The sequence below is a fragment of the Dioscorea cayenensis genome, chromosome 4 (genome assembly GCF_009730915.1).
Source record: "Dioscorea cayenensis subsp. rotundata cultivar TDr96_F1 chromosome 4, TDr96_F1_v2_PseudoChromosome.rev07_lg8_w22 25.fasta, whole genome shotgun sequence".
Taxonomy (NCBI): domain Eukaryota; kingdom Viridiplantae; phylum Streptophyta; class Magnoliopsida; order Dioscoreales; family Dioscoreaceae; genus Dioscorea; species Dioscorea cayenensis.
The window spans coordinates 19375276-19388211 of NC_052474.1; the positions used below are offsets into that span (position 1 = coordinate 19375276).

Here is a 12936-nt window from a genome sequence, read left to right on the forward strand (position 1 = left end):
AATGCCTAAAATCGTGACTTAAATAGTGGTGGAATCGGGCATCCATATGGGCTACAGTGATTTGTTATAGTGTTTCGCTACAGTACTCCGCCAAAATAGTGCTTCGCTATAGTGGTGGAAAAGATCCTAAACTGCTACACTTTTCATAGAGGCCACATGAACAGGATCACATCCATGAGGTAGATCGTATTGCGTCTTCAATAAACATCACATTGATAAAGTTCTTACTAGTGTTGTAAAAGTCGGAACTGCGAATGTGACTGCCTTTGTGCCCCTACGAACCATATATTTGTTTGAGCACGATAAAGGTTAGCACACAATCACGTGTCTTTGAGCACAACTCGTATCTTCGCATTTGTTCACTTCAAGATTTCATCAACAAAGTGCATCCACAATTGATAAGTGCCTGTGTACTAAGAATATAAAGTATTGTTTTCTGACGATAAGCATTACTTTTATCAAATTCTAGCGCTAATACATGTGCTTTTGTGTACTTTAGTGTATGAAGGGTTGTGAAGCCAAATATGAAAGAAAGGAGCCAAAGTGGATTGCGATTGTATTTTATTGATGAAGTCTTGGAGTGAATAAATGTGAAAACACAAGTTGCGATTGAAGATACGTGAATGTGTGCCAACCTCCATGTGCTCAAGCAATTACAATGGTTTGGAGGGGCATAAAGGCAGTCACATTTGCTAATCCTGACTTGTGCAATGATAACAAGATCTTCACCAATGAGATCTTTTATGTTGCCTCGATGAAAAGTGTGGATTCGGGAGTATTTTAGCGGAGCACTATAGAAGGTTACGGAAGTAAATCACTATAGCAATTTACTGCAGCAGTTACTGTTCACAGTCCGCAGAAAAGCAGATTTCCAGAATCCACACGGGCGTGTGGAAATTCCACACACCCGTATGGATGCCCGATTCTAGCCCTTTATAAAGCCGCGACTTGTACCTATTTGGGGATCCATCTTTCATCCTTCTTTCCATCTTTTCTCCATCTTTAGAGAGGCTTGTGGCTAAGGTTTAGACAGGCTTTGACAAGGCTTTTGAAGTAGTTCTATGGCTTCGACACCGTGTTTCTCTTGGAAGATAGTTATTGGTGGGAAGCTTTTGTCGGCACCGATCCGGCAAGGTGTACCCTAGGCTTGACAAGGGGACCTTTGGAGAGGACGATGCTACTCCACAAGACCATCAACACGAATACCAAGGGGTTTTCCTATGAATTACATGTTTTTACTTTTGATTTCATTATTGATTGTATCTTGCTCCATGGAGAGCTAAACTTCCTAGTAGGTACTTGGATTTGTGAACCCTGGGATGTATTTGTTTCATTAACCTTTTATTATGTTTTCCTTAATTGATGTCTTTAATTGAGTTCCAATCTTCAATGCTTGTTGAATGATTTCTCCCTTAGAGTGACACTAGGGTTGATAGTCCATCTTGGTAATCCTTGTGAGTAAGTGACACACCATGAGGGTTAGACAAAGCAATATTAGAGAGGGTAGAGAGGGTGAGTCGAGAGATAGCGGAGCGTCCCCTTTCCCCTCCGTTGTGATTTATCCTACCTCCACATTCCAATAGCTCTTTGCGGTCATAATAGAGAAAAGGGTTAAGGGATGAACTCCGCTGGGGCTTAGTTACGCGAGCAACTGAGTAAAGCATTGAAGTAACTTTAACACCCGGGGCTTAATTATGACTAGGTGTCTTTCGCCTGGACCAAAGGGTTAGATCTACATATACGAATAGGGTTTATCACTTGGAAACCCTAGAGCTTCTTACAACTTTACACAGTGTGAGGTGTTGAGACTGGTTGATTTCTCTGCTAAGGCATAGTGTAGAGTTAGACACGGTTGACCTTAGCTTTGGGACCGTGTATTTAAGGATGTCCACGACTCATTAAGCATTAGTCAGGAAGCATAACAGTTTGTTTTGCACTTGAAGCAATAATCCAAGGAGGAACAATATCCGAATATCCCCACTTTTATCGATTGCCTTTCCTCTCATTCTATTATACCTCTCTTTCTTATTTTCATTAGTTTGTTTGCATCGATCTTTATCCACACCATCATTGTTTCATCTCTACTTAGTTAAGTAGCAATCTTGGTGTTTCTATTCCTTATTCCCTGTGGATACAATACACCACTCACTTGGGATTTATTAGTTCGACAAACCCGTGAACTTGTGGGTCACACGCAAGGGGCGTGTCAATGATTTACTTTTGGCTCCTTTCCTCCACTATAATCTCCATAACCATGTATGCACAAATAGAATATAAATACTCATGTATAAGTGATTAAATCTTAGAAAAGTAATGCTCAATGTAAGAAAAGAATACTTCATATTACTAATACACAAGCACTTATTAAACTGCCCCACACTTAAGCTTTTGCTTGTTCTCAGGCAAAAATTGCACATTAAAGCATAGGAGAAAGAAAAATAGAAAGTGCTTGGCATTAGGTTCACCAAAAGCATGCAAGGGAAACATTCTACAAGAAAGGAAAAATTTCAATACCAAATACAAAAAACAAATGCTCTAGCTAAAAACTTGAATAAAAAAGGACAACAAACCGATATCGTGTAAGTGTGTGTAAACTCACTCAAGTCAACCCAACGTATACTCCACAAAGCTCTAAATTAGAAGGACTTATTTATGTACAAAAAGAAAAGAGAAGGTAGTAGCTTCACACATCCTCTAAGGTAGCTCTTTCCTAAGCGGCCACAAAGGTGACTTTCACACTTTTCGAGGTGGTAGCTCTTTCTACTGGGGTGGTAGCTTTCACTCATCTTATGAGATAGCTCTTTCGCTCATTAGGGTATAACTAGTATCCGACTTATGAGAGTAGCTCATACTTCATAGGTGGTAGCTCTTTCCACCCCCTATGCACAAACAAAACAACATAATTTTTTTTAAGGAAATTAAAACAAGAAACAACTAAACTAGTCCCTTAAACATCGAACTTGAGTTTCCACAAGGTTTAATGAGCGAGTAGTGCAAAAAGTGTCAATCGGGCAAAAATTCCTAAAAATTCAAGTAGAAACTAGAGCATGAAAACATTCTTTCAAACAGAAACTAGAGCATGAGAACATTCAATGTTAAAAATTCTCCTAAACATAAGAATACAACCATTGTAACTAAGGTGAACCACCATTGGCTACATGAGCATGGACAATCAACGCATAAGTATAGAACATGTGTAATGTGAACTCCCTCCCCATACTTAAGATGTACATCACCCTCAATATACGCATGCAAGTAATAAGTGCTTGTGTATCAGTAATATGAAGTATTCTTTTCTTATGATGAGCATTACTTTTCTCAGATTTTATCGCTAATACATGTGTATTTGTGTTCTTTTGTGCATGTAAGGTTGTGGACACAATTATAGAAGAAAGAAGCCAAAGTAGATTGCAGTTTGCACTTTAGTTGATGGAATCTTGGAGTGAACAAATGTGAAGACACAAGTTGTGCTCAAAGACATGTGAGTGTGTGTGGACATCTGTTGTGTTCAAAGAAATATGCAAATTAGAGGGGCACAAAGATAGTCACGCTCATGTGTTCTAACTTGTGCAAAGCTAGCAAGATTGTCATCAAATGTGCTTCTATTTGAAGATGCAATGCAATCTACAATGTAGATGTGTGCTCATTTATGTTGCCACTATGAAAAGTGTGGATTCGGAGTATTTTGGTGGAGCACTGTAGCAGGTGACTGTAGCAAGTAACTGTAGCAATTACTGTTCATAGGCCGCAGAAAATCAATTTCTTAGTGATTCACACGGCCGAGTGGAAATATCACACGCCTTTGTGGATGCTTGATTCCAGCCCTATTTAAGTCGTGATTTTTGCCCAATTTCAAGATCCTTTTTCCATCTTTTGGCTATCTTTTCTCCATCTTTGGAGGTGCCCGTGGCTAGGGTTTGGAGAGGCTTTGGCTAGGTTTTTGGAGGGGTTTACAGCCTTTGACATCGCATTTTCTTCGGAAGAGAGTTATTGGGGGAGCTTTCATCTGCACCGATCCGGTGAGGTGTGTCCTAGGATTGATGAGGGGACCTTTGGACAAGACGTGGCCACTCCACAAGACCATCGACATGAACACGAAGGGGTTTTCTTCATGGATTGCATATTTCTACTTTTGATTTCATTATTGATTGTATTTTTGCTCCATGGATAGCTGAACCATTAGTGGGTACTTGGACTTGTAAACCCTATGAGGGTTTTGTTTCTTTGACCTTTTATTATGCTTTCTTTAATTTATGTTTTAATTGAGTTCCAATCTTGAATACTTGTTGAGTTGATTTTCCCTTAGAGTGACACTAGGGTTGAGAATCCATTTTGGTAATCCTTGTGGATGAGTGATACATCATGAGGGTTAGACAATGCTAATTTGGAGAGGGCCAAGAAGGTGAGTTGAGAGGTAGAGGAGCATCCTCTTTCCCCTTCGGTGTGATTTATCCTTTCTCTATGTTCGAAGAGTTCTTTGTGATCACAATAGAGTGAAGTGCTAGGCGACGAACTCCGCTAGGGGCTTAGAAGCGCAAGCAACAGAGTGAAACAATGAAGTAATCCTTAGCATCTGGGGCTTAATTGTGACTAGGGGTATTTCATCTGGACCAAAAGGTTAGATCTATTTTAGGGAATAGAGCTTATCACTTGGAATCCTTAGAGCCTATAGCAACCTAACACAATGTGAGGTGTTGAGACTGAGAGATTTCTCCACTAGGGTATAGTGTAGGGTTTGTTATGGTTAACCTTAAGTTTTGGGAATGTGTGTTTAAGGATCTCCATGACTTATTATACATTAGTTAAGAAGTATAATGATTGGTCTTGTACTTGAAATAATAGTCCTAGGGTGAGCAATGTCCGGGTGCCCCATTTATCGTCGATTGCCTTTCCTATCTTTTATTTGCACCTCTTTCTTCTTTTCTTATTTCTAATTACATTGATTCTTATTCACATCACTATTAATTCATCCTCATTCCAGTTTAAATAGAAATCTTTGTGTTTCTGATCACTATTCCCTGTGGATTCGACTACCCACTCACCAGGGTATTATTACTTCGACAAACTTGTGCACTTGTGGTACACAAGCAAAAGGGCGTTGTCAATAAGCACAATAAAATATAAAGCAATCAAAAGAAATATATGTGGAGGTGGGCAATTGAAATAATACTCCCTTGAACTCCTAATGGTATGTTTGATGGAGCTACATTCATTGAGCATTGAGTTCTAATGGGTTGTGGAGCACACACGGTCATGTGAAGATCACATTGTCCGTGTCCATGACTAGTCCTCAAATTCCATACTCACAAGACCATCTGCACGTATACACAAGGGGGTTAAGTGAAGGTCAACAAAAACAAAATAAACTCAAGTATATAAAGATATGAAAATGAAATACAACTTGAGACAACTAAAAATAAAAGATAAACTCAAAAGAAGGATCCTTTCTGAGTAATACAACTCTAAAATATAAAGCAGAAATGAAATACGAAAAATAAGAACGAAGAAAAGTAAAGATGTATCAAACATCGGTATCTGTTGCTGCCTCGTCTACTAATGCTGGTGTTGAAGTAGGTGGAACTGGTGAAGATGCTAGTACTGCTACTACTGGTGATCGTAATGCTGGGGAAGCCTGAGGAGTCCGGGGTCTTATAACAAACGGGGAGGTCACGTCTCGCTCTTGTAACTGCTGTAATGTGTCAAGATGCGCCATCACCTTTATATGGTTCATGACCTGTATCGCATAAACCTCAGCAAGCTCTGCCTGTAAGATCCCCACAACATTCTCGAGCCTCTTAAAATGACCATGGGCTCGAGGTGGAGAAGATATGTACAGTGGAGGTGGCTCCTATGCTACAGGTGGCGCCTCTGTCTCTATTTGCTCCTCCTGTGGCTCGGGAAGAGGCTGAGACACCTCAGCACCGTCAACTCCTCCCTCGGCTATCTCCGTTGCAGGTGTAACTAGTACATACACTCCCGGCCTGTACCTGCACATCATCCCCATCAATCGTATCATCTCTATGCCAAATAGAATAGGTATTATCGTCATCTCTGCCCCCCTCCCCCATCACGTCGAGCAAACCCCTCCGGTGTGATTTATCCTACCTTCACATTCTAAGAGTTCTTTAATATCACAATAGATCAAAGTGCTAAGAGATGAACTCTGATAGGCCTTAGTTGCGCAAGCAACGGAGTAAAGCGTTGAAAGTAATCCTTAGTATATGGGGCTTAATTGTGACTAGGGGTCTTTTGCCTGGACCAAAGGGTTAGATCTATATTAGTAAATAGAGTTTATCACATGGAGTCCCTAGAGTGTCAACCAACCTTACACATTGTGAGGTGTCAAGACTAAGCGATTTCTCCACCGGTGCACAGTGTTAAGTTGGTCACGGTTAACCTTAGGTTTGGGACCGTGTGTTTTATGATTTCCATGACTCATTAAGCATCAGCTGAGAAGCATAATGGTTGGTCTTGCACTTGAAATAATAGTCCTAGTGTGAGCAATTTCTGGGTGCCCCAGTTTCTGTCGATTTTCTCTCCTATCTTTTATTTGCACCTCATTCTTCTTTCCTTATTTCTACTTTTATTGATTTTGTTCACACCACTATCGGTGCATCTTCGTTCTAGGTAAATGGCAATCTTTGTGTTTCTGATCACTATTCCCTATGGATACGACTACCCCCTCACCAAGGTATTATTACTTCGACAAACCCATGTACTTGTGGTTCACATGCAAAAGGGCATTGTCAGACATGTGAAAATTCCACATGCCCGTGGGGATCCACGGGGCCTGAAAACTGCACGACCACTATGCAAAAATTCACGAAATACATTATAAAAATCATTCCAAAATCATTCTAAAGTATGCACCAACCATTTAACATGTAAATGAAACCGTAATCACCAGATTTAACCAAAATAAATCATGATTTGGCGAAGAAAAAAGGGAGTGAGGGTTTACTGATGAAATGAGAATGAAAACCTTGAAAATGGCAGGAAAACTCGAAAAAAATCCCTCTTAATCGACGATGAGAAGTCAGGAGAGTGAAATGATGCATTCTCTGAGTGTTTGGGAGTGAAAAGATGAAGAAACACGAATAGGATTTAAAGAAAAGCCGCGTCTCTTAGCATTATGTGCATCCATACGGGCATGTGGAAATTACCCACGCTCGTATGACTCCACAGGAGAGCTTCACAGGGGCACTCACACACCCATGTGTGCTATAGGGATAGCACATCTTGCTTCTAAACGCATCCACACGGCTGTGTGGGAATTCCCAAGCCCGTGTGCTCGACCCACAGGGGTACCCACACGCCCTTGTGGCTTCTCTATCCACCCAAAAAAATTTCTAAGTGTTCCACACGTCACTGTGGATATTCCACACTGGCATGTGGATCTTCACAGGGCTACTTACAGGGGTAGACACACGCCCCAGTGTCTTCTCAGGACGGAGATCTCTCTGCAGAGATTCACACGGGCGTGTGAAACTTACCCGCGCCCATGGGCCATTCACAGGGTCATCCACAGGGGCAGACACACGGCCCTGTGTCTTCTTAGGATAGAGTCTGAGAACTCTGCAGAGAAACACATGCCCGTGTGGAAATTATCCACGGCCATGTGACCATCACAAGGTCATTCACAGGGATGGACACACGCCCCTGTATCCTCTCGGGATGAGCTCTGAATGGGGACACGCGCCCGTGTGGAAATTACACACAACCGTGTGTCTTCTCTGGATGACTTAGAAAAGTTAACAGACTCTGTAGAAAATGTTTGCACACTCATACATACTCAGAGCTTGCCTAGACATTGGAAAATCTGACTGGAGAATCATGAAAACATGCTCAAACGACCAAGAAACTTCACCAATAACAATTAGGCACATGAAGACAGCAATAATCCATGGGAAAACCACAACAATAGCATATAAAAGATTAAGACACCAACACTAAAGCTCTTATTCATGCAAGTACTAAACTAAAACCAAGAAAAATAATAAAGACTTGGGTTGCCTTCCAAGAAGCGCTTGTTTAATGTTACTAAGCTTAACGTACCTAACCTTACCACATGGGGGCTCATAAATGTAGGTTTCCCTCTTACCTACAACCTGAAAGCATGATGAGCATAATCTTTTCAAGGTAGAGGGAGAGTTATCAAGCTTGTTACCACACAAGGGTTTGCCACCCTTACTCCATGCTTGCACATCCCTATTAGCCTTGGGGTGCTTCTCGTGGTGTCTCCTTGCTCGCTTCATCTTTGGGATCATCTTCTTCATGATCCCCGGAGTAGGTTGCAACTTGTCCTCTAAAGCAAGTCTCAACATTTCTTCATTCTCCACTCCTTGGTCTAGCAACCCTTCATACGGGTCCAGATTAATCATTTCCTATATATATTCATCAATTAACTCATCAGTAGTGTCAAGAAAATACAAAGTATCATCAAAATCAAGAGAATGTCGCATGGCTTCGACGAGGCAGTATGTCAACTTGTCATCACCAACTCAAGGTCAACTCCCTGCCATCCATGTTAATGAGAGCTTTGGAAGTGCGCAAGAATGGCCTCCCAAGTATTAGCGGAACATCGATATCCTCATCAACATCCAATACTACAAAGTCCACAGAAAATATGTACTTGTCAACTTTCATGAGTACGTCTTCAATGATGCCCCTTGGATGTCTAACTGTTCGGTCCCCAAATTGAAGTGTCATCCGAGTGGGTCTAGGCTCTCCCAAGCCTAGCTTCTGGAAGAATGTGTAAGGCATGACATTGATGCTTGATAAGTCCTTGGTTAATAAGAATGCGAAGTGTTCTTTCCTTATGATGAGCATTACTTTTATCAGGTTTTAGCGCTAATATGTGTGTGTTTATGTTACTTTCATGCATATAGGGTTGTGAAGCCAAATGTTAGACAAAGAAGCCAATGTAGATCGTGAATGCACCATTTGGAGGAAATCTTGAGAAGGATCAAACGTGAAGACATAAGTCGGGTTCAAGATGCGAGAATCTGTGCCAACCTCCTCGTATTCAAGTTAGCACAATGATTTGGAGGGGCACAAAGGTAGTCACATTCAAGTATTTTGGCTTGTGCATGTATAGTAATATCTCTACCAATGTAGCTGTTTATTAAAAGATCAAAAGCGATTTATGACGTAAATGTGTGCCCATTTATGTTACCTCGATGAGAACATGGATTCGGGAGTATTTCGGGTCGATACTGTAGCAGGGTATTGTAGCAAACATTGTAGCAATTCATTGTGGCGGGTACTGTTCATAGCCGGATGAGAAAAGTGATTTCCAGATAATTCACAGGGGCGTGTGGAAATTCCACACGCCCGTGCATTAATTCCACAAGCCCGTGTGGTGAATCCATAGGGGCATGTGGATTCCCGATTCCAGCCCTATTTAAGGCCGATTTCAGCCCCGATTTCGGCATTCTTTTCTCCATCTTTTCCCCAACTTTCAATAGGGAGGCATCTAGGGTTTTTGAGAGGTATTGGCAAGGTTTTTGGAGTGGTTCTACGGCTTCGACATCGCGCTCCACTTGGAAGAAGGTTATTGGGAGAGCTTTCGTCGGCACCGATCCAGCGAGGTTTGCCCTAGGCTAGACAAGTGGACCTTTGGAGGAGACGAGGCCACTACACAAGACTATTGGCATGACTACCGAGGGGGTTTTTCTATGGATTACTTATTTTTTCATTTGATTTCATTGTTGATTGTAACTAGCTCCATGGAGAGCTAAACCCCCTAGTGGGTACTTGGATTTGTGAACCCTAGGATGTATTTGTTTCATTAAACCTTCTATTATGCTTTCATTAATTGATGTTTTATTTGAGTTCCAATCTTGAATGCTTGATTGATTGAATCCTCCCTTAGAGTGACACTAGGGTTGAGAGTTCATATTGGTAACCCTTGTGAGTAAGTGACAAACCACGACGATTAGACAAAGCTAGATGGGAGAGGGTCGAGAGGGTGAGTCGAGAGGTAGTGGAGCATCCCCTTTCCCCTCCGATATGATTTATCCTACCTCCATTTCCTTGAGTTCTTTGCTGTCATAGTAGAGTGAAAGGGTTAAGGGATGATTTTCCGCTGGGGCTTAGTTGTAGAGGTAACGGAGTGCAGCGTTGAAGTGATTTTAGCACCTAGGGCTTAATTTTGACTAGGGACCTCTCACTTGGACCAAAGGGTAAGGTCTATATCTAGGAAGAGGGTTTATCACTTGGAATCCCTAGAACTCCATGTGATTCTATCCGAGTGCGAGATGTTGAGATTGTTCGATTTCTCCTCCGGGACATGCTATAGAGTTAGTCATGGTTGGCCTTAAATTTAGGACCGTGTATTGAAGGATTTCCATGACTCATTAATGCATTAATTAGGAAGCATAATAGTTGGTTCTGCACTTGAAATGATTGTCCTAGGCGGAACAATATCCGAGTACCCCATTTATATCGATAGCCTTATCTCTCAATTTTATTGTGTCTCTCGTTCTTATTTCTTTTATCTCTTGTTATATAAATCTCATTCATCATACCATCGATTTATTCTCATCATAGTTAGATAGCAATCGTTGTGTTTCTAATCTCTATTCTCTGTAGATAAGATACCCACTCATCTGGGATTTATTACTTCGACACCCGTGCACTTGCGGTTTATACACATATTCGGTCGTGTCAATGCTAGCCCCTGAATCTGCCAAGGCCTTCTCTTCACCCATATTGCCAATGTTGCACGGGATGATAAAGCTTCCGGGGTCCTTCTTGTTTGGCATATTCTTCTGCAACACCGCCGAACATGAAGCATCTAAGATCATAGATGCACTCTCTTCCAACTCCATCTTGTTGGTCAAGAGGTCCTTGAGAAACTTTACATAATAAGGCATTTGAGATAACGCCTTCATAAATGGGATATTGATGTGCAACTGCTTGAATAGACCTAAAAACTTCTTGTCTTGCTCATCATTTTGGTCATTCTTCAATCTTGAAGGATAAGGGATTCTTGCCTTGTAAGGTGGGGATGCTACTTCCTTCCCTTTGGTTCTCTCCTCAACCTCCACGACGTTGGGAGCTTCAACATTACTCTTCACACTCGGGAGCCTACCCTCAACTTCACGACCATTTCTCAAAGTGATCACCTACACATGTTTTCTTGGGTTAGTTTCTGTGTTGCTAGTCAAACTCCCTTGAGGTCTTTCCGAGAGTGACTTCATAATTTGGCCCACTTCATTCTCCAAGTTATGCAATGATGCGGTGTGGTTGCCAAGTGTAGCTTCGGCCGACTGAAACCGTGTATCCAACGATTGAATAAACTTGGTCAATGCCTTCTTTAAATCGGTCATCCAGTTTGTCCAACCCTGAAACTCGATTCTCCATGTTTGGGGCTTGTTTTTGTTGTTGTTGAAAGCCAGGTGGTGCCATCGTCTTCTGTTGCCCATGATTACTCCAAGAAAGTTTCGGGTAGCTCATCCAACCCGGATTGTAGGTATTGCTATACGGATTTTATTGTCCTCTCATTGCATTACCCACAAAATCCACTTGTTCCACCGAGGATGTACCACCAATAAAAATCGGCCAATCAGATGGAGCATGTCCTCCCCACACCCAGTGCAACTCTTCATAGCCGCCACTCTAGGAGAAGTTAGAGTGTTTAACTTCCAGCTACCTTCCTTCTATCCCTTGTGTTCCATTGATAACTATTTCATAACCATTTCTTCAATGAGATGTCGGGCCTCGTCGGGGGTCTTGCTTCCTATGGTACCTCCTACCGTAGCATCAAGTAACTACTTTGTGCTTGGGTTCAAACCATTATAGAAAGTCTGAATGATCATCCACTTAGGGGAACCCATGTCGAGAACATTTCCGCAGGAGCTCCTTGAACCTATCCCATGACTCAAATAGAGACTCTATTTCCATTTACACAAAAGATGATATTTCATTAGTATGTTTTATAGATTTTTCGGGAAGGAAATATCGGGAAAGAAAAGCTTCTACCATCTCCTCCCATGTAGTGATCGATGCTCTAGGTAATGAATGTAGCAATTACTTTGCTCTCTCTTTCAAGAAAAATGGGAAGGCCCTCAACTTGATAGCATCATCCGTTACTCCACTAATCTTGAGCATGTCACACACTTCCAAGAAGTTCTCAATATGATTATTTAAATCCTCATCAGCCAAACCATTAAACTGTGCCAATTAATGTAGCATTTGGATGAAACCTGACTTGAGCTCAAAATTCTGAGATGTAATAGTGGCCGCACAATACTGGACTGCGTACTAAGAACTACGGGTATGGCATAATCTGAGAGTGTCCTCTGCTGCACATTCTGTTCTGCCATGTAATTAGGCCTTTCACCTTCTATCTCAGCTTGATTTGACTATTCTGGCATAGGTTCTTTTCCCCTTCTATGAATTCTTCCTTTAATGTCCGGATTTCCTTCAACCAATGTCGAAGGGTTTCCTTGGGTCATAACATGCATCTGTAACCAATGAAAAGAAAATAAATCAGAAAGATGGAAGAATAAGAAAATGTGAAATAGAATAAGTGATGAATAGCTAAAATAGCTAAAATAGCAAAGTGCAAAGTGTTTCCAAAATAGCAATTAGCCGGGAATGGTGTCAAAAACTTTCACACACCCTTTTACGTATGTACCGCAAGTGTATGGGTTGTTGAAGTAATAAAACTACCCTGGTGAGTGGGTAATCATATTCATAGGGAATGGTGATAAAAAAACACAAGAATTGCTATTTAACTATGGTGAAGATGAATCAATAGTGGTGAGAATAATATCAATGTGAAAAGAAAAGAAATAAAGAAAACAAGAAAGAGAGGCACAATAAATTGAAAGGAAAGGTAATTGATAGAAAGTGGGGACACCCGGACGTTGATCACCCTAAGACTATTGCTTCAACTACAAAACCAATCATTATGTCTCCCAATTGATA

At 41.3% G+C, this 12936-nt stretch overlaps 1 non-coding gene across 1 annotated transcript; it reads left to right on the forward strand.

Moving 5' to 3' along the window:
* The first annotated feature begins 11833 nt into the window (after positions 1-11833).
* LOC120259749 lies at positions 11834-11940 on the forward strand. The gene has a single exon (XR_005536302.1). It is a non-coding gene; the product is annotated as a small nucleolar RNA R71 (small nucleolar RNA).
* The last annotated feature ends 996 nt before the right edge of the window (positions 11941-12936 follow it).